Source organism: Elephas maximus, chromosome 2 (assembly GCF_024166365.1).
Source record: "Elephas maximus indicus isolate mEleMax1 chromosome 2, mEleMax1 primary haplotype, whole genome shotgun sequence".
In the NCBI taxonomy this organism is placed as follows: Eukaryota; Metazoa; Chordata; class Mammalia; order Proboscidea; family Elephantidae; genus Elephas; species Elephas maximus.
Window position 1 is genome coordinate 198,985,362 of NC_064820.1, and position 12,359 is coordinate 198,997,720.

The following is a 12,359-nucleotide window of genomic DNA, read 5'->3' on the forward strand; positions in this document are numbered from 1 at the left end:
TTTATGTTTAGGTCTTTGATCCACTTGGAGTTAGTTTTTGTGCATGGTGTGAGGTATGGGTCTTGTTTCATTCTTTTGCAAATGGATATCCAGTTATGTGAGCACCATTTGTTAAAAAGGCTACCTTTTCCCCAATTAATTGGCACTGGTCCTTTGTCAAATATCAGCTGCTCATATGTGGATGGATCTATGTCTGGGTTCTCAATTCTGTTCCATTGGTCTATGTGCCTGTTGTTGTACCAGTACCAGGCTGTTTTCACTATTGTGGCTGTATAATAGGTTCTGAAGTCAGGTAAAGTGAGGCCTCCCACTTTCTTCTTCTTTTTCAGTAGTGCTTTGCTTATCCGGGGCTTCTTTCCCTTCCATATGAAATTGGTGATTTGTTTCTCTATCCCCTTAAAATATGACATTGGAATTTGGATCGGAAGTGCGTTAAATGTATAGATGGCTTTTGGTAGAATAGACATTTTTACTATGTTAAGTCTTCCTATCCATGAGCAAGGTATGTTTTTCCACTTAAGTATGTCCTTTTGAATTTCTTGTAGTAGAGCTTTGTAGTTTTCTTTGTATAGGTCTTTTACATCCTTGGTAAGATTTATTCCTAAGTATCTTATCTTCTTGGGGGCTACTGTGAATGGTATTGATTTGGTTATTTCCTCTTCGGTGTTCTTTTTGTTGATGTAGAGGAATCCAAGTGATTTTTGTATGTTTATTTTATAACCTGAGACTCTGCCAAACTCTTCTATTAGTTTCAGTAGTTTTCTGGAGGATTCCTTAGGGTTTTCTGTGTATATAAACATGTCATCTGCAAATAGTGATAACTTTACTTCTTCCTTGCAAATCCGGATACCTTTTATTTCTTTGTCTAGCCTAATTGCCCTGCCTAGGACTTCCAGCACGATGTTGAATAAGAGCGGTGATAAAGGGCATCCTTGTCTGGTTCCCGTTCTCAAGGGAAATGCTTTCAGGTTCTCTCCATTTAGAGTGATATTGGCTGTTGGCTTTGCATAGATGCCCTTTATTATGTTGAGGAATTTTCCTTCAATTCCTATTTTGGTAAGAGTTTTTATCATAAATGGGTGTTGGACTTTGTCAAATGCCTTTTCTGCATCAATTGATAAGATCATGTGGTTTTTGTCTTTTGTTTTATTTATGTGATGGATTACATTAATGGTTTTTCTGATATTAAACCAGCCTTGCATACCTGGTATAAATCCCACTTGATCATGGTGAGTTATTTTTTTGATGTGTTGTTGGATTCTATTGGCTAGAATTTTGTTGAGGATTTTTGCATCTATGTTCCTGAGGGGTATAGGTCTATAATTTTCTTTTTTCGTAATGTCTTTACCTGGTTTTGGTATCAGGGAGATGGTGGCTTCATAGAATGAGTTGGGTAGTATTCCGTCATTTTCTATGCTTTGGAATACCTTCAGAAGTAGTGGTGTTAACTCTTCTCTGAAAGTTTGGTAGAAGTCTGCAGTGAAGCCGTCCGGGCCAGGGCTTTTTTTTGTTGGGAGTTTTTTGATTACCGTTTCAATCTCTTTTTTTGTTATGGGTCTATTTAGTTTTTCTACTTCTGAATGTGTTAGTTTAGGTAGGTAGTGTTTTTCCAGGAATTCATCCATTTCTTCTAGGTTTGCAAATTTGTTAGAGTACAATTTTTCGTAATAATTTGATATAATTCTTTTAATTTCAGTTGGGTCTGTTGTGATGTGGCCCTTCTCGTTTCTTATTCGGGTTATTTGTTTCCTTTCCTATATTTCTTTAGTCAGTCTAGCCAATGGTTTATCAATTTTGTTAATTTTTTCGAAGAACCAGCTTTTGGCTTTGTTAATTCTTTCGATTGTTTTTCTGTTCTCTAATTCATTTAGTTCAGCTCTAATTTTTATTATTTGTTTTCTTCTGGTGCCTGATGGATTCTTTTCTTGCTCACTTTCTATTTGTTCAAGTTGTAGGGACAGTTCTCTGATTTTGGCTCTTTCTTCTTTTTGTATGTGTGCATTTATCGATATAAATTGGCCTCTGAGCACTGCCTTTGCTGTGTCCCAGAGGTTTTGATAGGAAGTATTTTCATTCTCGTTGCTTTCTAAGAATTTCCTTATTCCCTCCTTGATGTCTTCTATAACCCAGTCTTTTTTCAGGAGGGTATTGTTCATTTTCCAAGTATTTGATTTCTTTTCCCTAGTTTTTCGGTTATTGATCTCTAGTTTTATTGCCTTGTGGTCTGAGAAGGTGCTTTGTAATATTTCGATGTTTTGGACTCTGCAAAGGTTTGTTTTATGACCTAATATGTGGTCTATTCTAGAGAATGTTCCATGTGCGCTAGAAAAAAAAGTATATTTTGCAGCAGTTGGGTGGAGAGTTCTGTATAAGTCAATGAGGTCAAGTTGGTTGATTGTTGTAATTAGATCTTCCGTGTCTCTATTGAGCTTCTTACTGGATGGCCTGTCCTCCGAAAGTGGTGTGTTGAAGTCTCCTACTATAAATGTGGAGGTATCTATCTCACTTTTCAATTCTGTTAAAATTTGATTTATGTATCTTGCAGCCCTGTCATTGGGTGCATAAATATTTAATATGGTTATGTCTTCCTGATCAATTGTCCCTTTTATCATTATGTAGTGTCCTTCTTTATCCTTTGTGGTGGATTTAAGTCTAAAGTCTATTTTGTCAGAAATTAATATTGCTACTCCTCTTCTTTTTTGCTTATGGTTTGCTTGATATATTTTTTCCATCCTTTGAGTTTTAGTTTGTTTGTGTCTCTAAGTCTAAGGTGTGTCTCTTGTAGGCAGCATATAGATGGATCGTGTTTCTTTATCCAGTCTGTGACTCTCTGTCTCTTTATTGGTGCATTTAGTCCATTTACATTCAGCGTAATTATAGATAAATAAGTTTTTAGTGCTGTCATTTTGATGCCTTTTTATGTGTGTTGTTGACAATTTCATTTTTCCACATACTTTTTTGTGCTCAGGCGTTTTTCTTAGTAAATTGTGAGATCCTCATTTTCATAGTGTTTGACTTTATGTTAGTTGAGTCGTTACGTTTTTCTTGGCTTTTATCTTGAGTTATAGAGTTGTTATACCTTTTTGTGGTTACCTTATTATTTACCCCTATTTTTCTAAGTAAAAACCTAACTTGTATTGTTCTATATCGCCTTGTATCACTCTCCATATGGCAGTTCAATGCCTCCTGTATTTAGTCCCTCTTTTTGATTATTGTGGTCTTTTACCTATTGACTTCCATGATTCCCTGTTATGTGTATTTTTTTTAATTAATCTTAATTTGTTTGTTTTTGTGATTTCCCTATCTGAGTTGATATCAGGACGTTCTGTTTTGTGACCTTGTGTTGTGCCGGTATCTGATATTATTGGTTCTCTGACCAAACAATATCCTTTAGTATTTCTTGTAGCTTTGGTTTGATTTTTGCAAATTCTCTAAACTTGTGTTTATCTGTAAATATCTTAATTTCGCCTTCATATTTCAGAGAGAGTTTTGCTGGATATATGATCCTTGGCTGGCAGTTTTTCTCCTTCAGTGTTCTGTATATGTCGTCCCATTCCCTTCTTGCCTGCATGGTTTCTGCTGAGTAGTCTGAACTTATTCTTATTGATTCTCCCTTGAAGGAAACCTTTCTTTTCTCCCTGGCTGCTTTTAAAATTTTCTGTTTATCTTTGGTTTTGGCAAGTTTGATGATAATATGTCTTGGTGTTTTTCTTTTTGGATCAATCTTAAATGGGGTTCGATGAGCATCTTGGATAGATATCCTTTCGTCTTTCATGATGTCAGGGAAGTTTTGTGTCAGGAGTTCTTCAACTCTTTTCTCTGTGTTTTCTGTCCCCCCTCCCTGTTCTGGGACTCCAATCACCCGCAGGTTATCCTTCTTGATAGAGTCCCACATGATTCTTAGGGTTTCTTCATTTTTTTTAAATTCTTTTATCTGTTTTTTTTCAGCTATGTTGGTGTTGATTCCCTGGTCCTCCAGATGTCCCAGTCTGCATTCTAATTGCTCGAGTCTGCTCCTCTGACTTCCTATTGCGTTGTCTAATTCTGTAATTTTATTGTTAATCTTTTGGATTTCTACATGCTGTCTCTCTATGGATTCTTGCAACTTATTAATTTTTCCACTATGTTCTTGAATAATCTTTTTGAGTTCTTCAACAGTTTTATCAGTGTGTTCCTTGTTTTTTTCTGCAGTTTGCCTTATTTCATTTGTGATGTCTTGAAGCATTCTGTAAATTAGTTTTTTATATTCTGTATCTGATAATTCCAGGATTGTATCTTCATTTGGGAAAGATTTTGATTCTTTTGTTTGGGGGGTTGGAGAAGCTGTCATGGTCTGCTTCTTTAAGTGGTTTGATATGGATTGTTGTCTCCGAGCCATCACTAGGAAACTAGTTTTTCCAGAAAATCCGCTAAAAAAAAAAATGCAGTCAGATCCCTATCAGAGTTCTCCCTCTGGCTCAGGCTATTCAGATGTTAATGAAGCCGCCTGGGGAGGGTGGGGGAGGGAACAGAGAGATAGGAGAGTAGCACCTCAGAATATAGCCAGAATCACTTGTCTTGCTTGGAATGACTATTATATCTGAGATTCCCGTGGGGCGCGTCGCCTATGTGTGCTGGCTGTGTGGAGATTGCCCCCGGGGGGTCTGGCCCGCTGGAGTCACGGTCAGATCCTCTGCTTCCAGCCCCACGCCCAGCGTCAAGGCTCCCCTACTGGGACGGTGCACTCCCGACTCCAAAATCAGTTGCTGCCTCCCAGGGACTTCTCGTCCCACCAGCCGCGTTGCCGTGCCGCCGCTGCGAACCAGTTGGGCCGCCTCCTGGGGTTAGTTCAGGTGGGTGGAGCAGCTCCCCGTGCTTGTGCCATGACCAAGTGTCCTGGCTGGGACGCTGTTCTCCCCGCTCCAATACCAGTCGCTGCCTCCCGGGGACTTCTCCTACCGGCTGCATCCCACGCCAGCCCTCGTGACCTGGCTGGGCCCTCTCCCGGGGTTAGTTCAGGGGGGTGGAGCAGCTCTCCGTGTTTATGCCGTACCTGCATCCAGTCCAAATCCCGGCGGGATGGTTCCCCAGCTGGGACACTGCTCTCCCCATTCCTAGACCAGTCACTGCCTCCCGGGGACTTCTCCTACCTGCTGCATCCCACGCCGCCCGCGAAACCGGCTGGTTCCCCTCCCAGTGTCAGTTCAGGGGGGTGGAGCAGCTCTCTGTGCTTGTGCCGTACCTGACTGGTACGCTGGCTCCAGGCTCTGAAAACAATCGCTGCTTCCCCGTATTAGTTCGTTCTCCGTCTCTAAATCTGTGTTTGTTGTTCAGGGTTCGTAGATTGTTATGTTTGTGATTGATTCACTTGTTTTTCCGTGTCTTTGTTGTAAGAGGGATCCGAGGTAGCGTCTGCCTAGTCCGCCATCTTGGCTCCGCCCTGCCCTCATTTTTGAAAGATGGTTTTGTCAAATAAAGAACAATTGGTTGACAATTCTTTTCTTTCAGTGTTTTATTATATCTTTCTATATATATAGGAGCCCTGGTGGCACAGTGGTTAAAGTGCTCAGATGATAACCAAAAGGCTGGCATTTCGAGCCCACCAGCCAGTCTGTGGGAGAGATATATTGCAGTCTGCTTCTGTAAAGACTGCAGCATTGGAAACCCTATAGGGCAGTTCTACTCTGTCCTATAGGGTTGCTATGAGTTGAAATCAACTCAAAGGCAATAGGTTTGGTTTTGGGTTTGGATATATGTAAAGATGTCTTTATAAAAATACCTTTATAAAGGTATGCCTTTATATATATCTTTTTGCCTCCTGGCCTCCAAGGATTCTGGGGAGAAATCAGCACTTAATCTTATTGAGGACCCTTTATATGTTCTTTTGTTTTTCTCTTGCTGCTTTCAAGATTCTTTCTTTGTCTTTGGCCTTCAGGAGTTTGATTACTGTGTGTCTTGGTGAAGACGTCTTTGGATCCACTCTTCTTGGAATTCGCCAAGTTTCCTGGATTTGCAGGTTCATTTCCTTATTCAGGTCTGGAAAGTTTCCTACTACAATTTCTTCAAAAGTTCTTTCTATTCCTTTGTTTCTGTGTTTACCTTCTCGAATCCCCATAATATGTAAATGGGTTCTCTTGATTGTGTCCCAAATTTCCATTTGGCTTTGTTCAATTTTCTTTGTTTTTTTTTCTCTTGTTTTTCTTGGGATTCAGTAAATTTGGTTGTTTTGTCCTCAAGTTCATTTACTCTTTCTTCTGCCTGATCTAATCTATTGTTGTATCCCTCCCTTGCATTTTCCAGTTTAGTTATTATGCTTCTCAATGCCAGTATTTCTGTTTTTTTTTTTTTTCTATTGCCTTATGATTCTCATATTGCTTTGGGATCTCCATTAGTTTGTTTTCTGGTGTGATCTTTCAAGTCTTTGAACATACTTAAAATTTTTTTTGGACATTCTCTATTTTTTCTTTTATCTTATCTCCATGTGAGCTATTTCTATCTCTTCATTCTGTTCTTTAAATTGAACCATCTCCTCTTGTTTTCTTGTATGTCTTACAATTTTTCTTTGAACCTTGGGCATTTGAATAATTTACTGTGGTAAGTCTGGGTTTCAGATTCTTCTCTTTCCCCAAAAGGATTTTTTTCTCTGTATTTATTATTTTTTCTGCTTCCAGTAAATTCCCCTAAAGAGCACTCTAGCCATATGGTTCTTCTGGTACTTAGCTCTTTCTCAGAATTACTATTCAGAATGTGAGATTTCACAGCCTTGGGGGAAGTAGGGACTCCTTTGTTTCATTTGGCACCAGTCAGGTAATCTGAGGATGCTTGCAGCCCTCCCTCTTCCCCAACCAACACAAGTTTCCAGTCTGATTTCAAAGCCCTCAGTGGATCCCCTATCCCTTTTATTTGATATATGCATTTTGGTTTGGGTGCAGGTCTCCAGACTCTCCTCTTTTCCTTTTTCCTTTACTCTGAAAGTTTCAAGTCTCTGAATGCTGCAGTAGTACTGGTTTTTTCTACTTTTTTTTGTTTGTTTTTTGTTTGAGACCCAAGTCTTCTCTTTTCCTCTGGATTCTCAGCATAAGATAAGTTTTACTGCCTCTTTCCTGTTCCTCACACCACACACACACCTGTTGCCATTGAGTCAATTTCAAAGACATGTAGTGACCCTATAGGACAGTTAGAATGGTCCCATAGGATTTCCAAGGAGCGGCTGGTGGATTCAAACTGCCCATCTTTTGACTCGCAGTCGAGCTGTTAACCACCGCTCTAACAGTGAAAGTCTCTTACTGTATCTGTGTTCCACTGAGTTGGAATCGACTCGAGGGCAGTGGGTTTGGTTTTTGTGTTGGCCAGCTTCTTATCAGGGATTGTTTTTGTTGGTGAGCTATGTCTCTTCCCACTCCTTCCAGCCACGTGTGGTGTTTTCACTGCATTGGGGGTTGGGCTGCCAAGTTTCTCTAGTGACAGAAAGACAAAATTTCTTACCTCATCTGTTGTTTTCATTTCTCTTTCAGTTTACCTGTAGTTGTTGGATTGGTTTATGAGTTTCTACATTTGTGATTCTGTCTCCTAGTTGGTGCTAGTTTACTGTTTATTTTCTATAATTGTTGAGGGAGATGTGAGATGAGCTTCTGCTCACGTCACCATCTTGTGGAGGAGCCACATTTTCACAGTTTTTATGTCAAAACTATTAAGTAAGTTACCTTCAGAGAAATCTAGATCCTATCCCTCTCCGCTCCATCCTTTTTCTTCCCTCACCTTATGGAGAAACACTTTTCTTGTTTTGATTTTATCCTTTCATTGTTTTTATCTTTTTTTTTGTAATCAAATATATATAAATATTTGTATCCCTCTGTTTCTATATACCAGATGGAAGCAGTTACCTTTGGGAAACCCTGGTGGCATAGTGGTTAAGAGCTACAGCTGCTAAACAAAAAGGTTGGCAGTTCAAATCCACCAGGTGTTCCTTGGAAATCCTATGGGGCCATTCTACCTTGTCCTATAGGGTCGCTATGAATCGGAATTGACTCAACAGCAAAGGGCTTTGTTTTTGAGTTTTTGGTTTCTATGTACACTGTTTAGCACTTTTTCCCCCCACTTAATAATATATTCTAGAGATAATACCATAGTGGAATTTACAGAGATTTTTCTTATTTCTTTTTAAAGCTTCATAGAAACCTGTTTTGTGGATGTATCAGAATTTATTCCACCAGATTCCAATTAATGCACCTTTAGGCTAAAACTAATTTTAATACATCTGGAATTTACAAAATTGGTACATGATGAATGGTATATCTTTAAATCAATTTGTGAATTGCTAATCAGCAAACATGCCATTTATGAAATTCCATCCTAAACTGGACCTGTTTGGATGACACCATTCCAAGTCACATTCACCCAAGACTACCTCATACCTCAAACAAACAACAGCAACAAAAGAGTTATCCTAGGGCCCTTTTTTAAAAAAATCATTGCCATCGAGTCAATTCCAATTCATAGTGACCCTATTGGACACAATAGAACTGTTCCATAGGGTTTCCAAGGGGCGGCTCATGGATTTGAGCTGCTGACCTTTTGGTTAGCAGCCTGAGCTCTTAGCCACTTCACCACCAGGGCTCCCGAGGTCCTTAGAACTACAGTTTTACTCCTCAGCCCTCTCTTCTCACCATTAAGTCCCCTTTTACACATACATTAGATCCTGGACAGCAACCACTGCTGCACCTGTCAGAGGGACATCAGACCTCATACCACAAACATGTCATCCTCCCTCTTTTTGGGGCTTCAAATGAATTATATCAGAATGAATGACTGTTGGGACAAATACCATGGGGACTAAATACCATTTAACACACACACCACACTACTACAAAATTCTCATTACTGGTTTGCCTGCTGACACTCTGTATTTTCTATACAGCAGCCCAAAAGTATTTTCAAAATATTGATTAGATTCTCTCACTGCCATACATAAAACCATGAAGTATAATTGTTGAAATTGGTAATGGAGGTTAATTTTTCCACTTTCAATTTTTGTATTTGTTGGAAATTTTTCCTAATAAAAAATTAAGAACATAAAAACATATTTTAAAATTAGATCTTTTAGTTTATTTCTTTTGGTTTTAGAATTAAAGCCAATATCCTTACTATTGTTTGTCCTAAATGATATGGTTCTTGCCTGCTACTCCAATATTACCTGCAATGCCTTTGTTATCTTTCTAGTACATTCTGCCTCTCAGCATAAAGACATTCTAATGTGTTATCTTTTATAAAAACCCTGATTATCCATCTAGAAAAAATGCACATATAAATAAAATATAAAAGTGAAATCACAAAAATGTAGAAAAACCTTGAAAGAATGCTTATAATCTTGAATTGAAGAGTACAATTTTTTAGTAGGACACAACACTCAAAAGCCAAAAAAGATTTGAAAAATAAAGTCTATGACTAAAAAAGCCTTAAAACACACATCTACAGGGCACGGTCAGGTCATGGTCTGAAATATTTGCTACAGTCTTCACTTGCAAACATCTCAACGAGGTTTGATAATTTTTGTGAAAATGTAATCAAAATTTAACTGTCTTTGAAGTTCTTAAAGAGAAAAAGCTACATATGAAGAATCAATAATATTTCAAATAGCATCAAAGATGTCTGTATAACCTAATTATTTTTTTATTGTGGTAAAAATGTATGTAAAAAAACTGCCACTTCAATCATTTTCACATCTACAACACAGTGATACTAATAGATTCGACATGTTGTGCAACAATTACCACCACCTGTTTCCAGATTTTTCATCACCATGAACAGGAACTCATTGCCTCTTAAGCAGTAACTCCTTCTTTCTCCTTTCACCTGCTAATAAACCACTGGTAACCACTCATAAATTCTGGTCTCTATACATTCGCCTATTCCAGATATTTCATTTAAATTTGTGGTCCTTTTGGTCTGACTTATTTCATTCTGCATGTTTTCAAGGCTTATTGCATTCTGAATTTTCCTTTGTGCTAATCACCGATCTCATGGAAACAGGTCTTTTTCACTTTTCTCCATAGGCTGAGGATAGAAGTTTAATAACTTCTATCAATTTCTCGGGTACTTGGAAACTTTATTTCATGGTGTAGCCCTACAGGCACACATGGTGCCCTGGATTGGGGCCTTAGAGCAGGGTTTCTCACCTGGTATGTTTGGCAGGAACCACTTCCCCTCTTACACTCTTCATCCCATTGTCTTTCCTTGATTTCATCTCTTCCTTATGTTTTCCTACCTTAGTTCAATGGCAACTTCATCAATACTGTTTTTCTAACTGGAAAAGCAGAATCATTTCCTGCATTTTTTTCCCCCAGTTACAACTTCCATTCAGAGAGTCTTGAAATCCCACTTTCTAAACACCTGGGAAACATATGGTCTCTTTTCCATTTCCTTTGTCATTAAGATGTTTCAGGTACTAAGGTCCATTCCATAGACACAAGCTATTGCCTTCCTGCTGCTGGCTACATGACTCAGGATAAGAGCCTAAATTTCCTCGGTCTTCACTGTAATGACACTTTCAATTCCCAGCCTCCTTGCCAGACTCGCATTGCATCAGTTCCCTGCTTAGTTTCCATGCTTCAGCCCCATTGACCCTCACTCATTTCCACATATCTTGGGCACAATTTTGACTTGTGGCCTCTGACACTTTTGCCTCGGTTTCTTCTCTCCTTTCACTCCCATAGATCAGCACGTTTGAGGACTATGGTCTCAGATTTATGATAATGGACTTATCAATGAGCCCTACCTTAGTGCTGGTGCCTTCTTGGTCCTTTCCTGCCAGATAACACTCAAGGAAGCAGGGACTTTCATAACTATAAGGTACAACCTGGTTACATGGTAGCATCTCCAGGAGACTTTTGAAAAATATTGAGCTACCTTCCTTCCATCAGAGTTCTGACTGATCAGGTCCAGGGTGGAATCTAAGCAGCCCAGCAGTTTCTAATGGGCATTCAGTATTGAGAAGTTCTGCTTTAAGAGAAAGTTCTCCTCTGTGTCTGAGAAGCGGATGGAAATTCATGGAGCTCTCTGCATCTGGGGCAGCTGCTATCTAATTGGAAAGATTTGGACAAGACCTGTGGGACCCTCCTTAAAAAATGTAAAGAGGAAGGGACAATTGATCAGGAGGATATAACCATATTAAATATTTAATGACAGGGCTGCAAGATACATAAATCAAATTTTAACAGAACTGAAAAGTGAGATAGACACCTCCACATTTATAGTAGGAGACTTCAACACACCACTTTCACAGAAGGACAGGACATCCAGTAAGAAGCTCAATAGAGACACGGAAGACCTAATTACAACAATCAACCAACTTGACCTCAGTGACTTATACAGAACTCTCCACCCAACTGCTGCAAAATATACTTTTTTTCTAGCGCACATGGAACATTCTCTAGAATAGACCACATATTGGGTCATAAAACAAACCTTTGCAGAGTCCAAAACATCGAAATATTACAAAGCACCTTCTCAGACCACAAGGCAATAAAAGTACAAATCAATAACCGAAAAACTAGGGAAAAGAAATCAAATACTTGGAAAATGAACAATACCCTCCTGAAAAAAGACTGGGTTATAGAAGACATCAAGGAGGGAATAAGGAAATTCATCGAATGCAACGAGAATGAAAATACTTCCTATCAAAACCTCTGGGACACAGCAAAAGCAGTGCTCAGAGGCCAATTTATATCGATAAATGCACACATACAAAAAGAAGAAAGAGCCAAAATCAGAGAACTGTCCCTACAACTTGAACAAATAGAAAGTGAGCAAGAAAAGAATCCATCAGGCACCAGAAGAAAACAAATAATAAAAATTAGAGCTGAGCTAAATGAATTAGAGAACAGAAAAACAATTGAAAGAATTAACAAAGCCAAAAGCTGGTTCTTCGAAAAAATTAACAAAATTGATAAACCATTGGCTAGACTGACTAAAGAAATATAGGAAAGGAAACAAATAACCCGAATAAGAAACGAGAAGGGCCACATCACAACAGACCCAACTGAAATTAAAAGAATTATATCAGATTATTACGAAAAATTGTACTCTAACAAATTTGCAAACCTAGAAGAAATGGATGAATTCCTGGAAAAACACTACCTACCTAAACTAACACAATCAGAAGTAGAACAACTAAATAGACCCATAACAAAAAAAGAGATTGAAATGGTAATCAAAAAACTCCCAACAAAAAAAAGCCCTGGCCTGGATGGCTATGCTGTGGAGTTCTACCAAACTTTCAGAGAAGAGATGACACCACTACTACTAAAGGTATTTCAAAGCATAGAAAATGACGGAATACTACCCAACTCATTCTATGAAGCCACCATCTCCCTGATACCAAA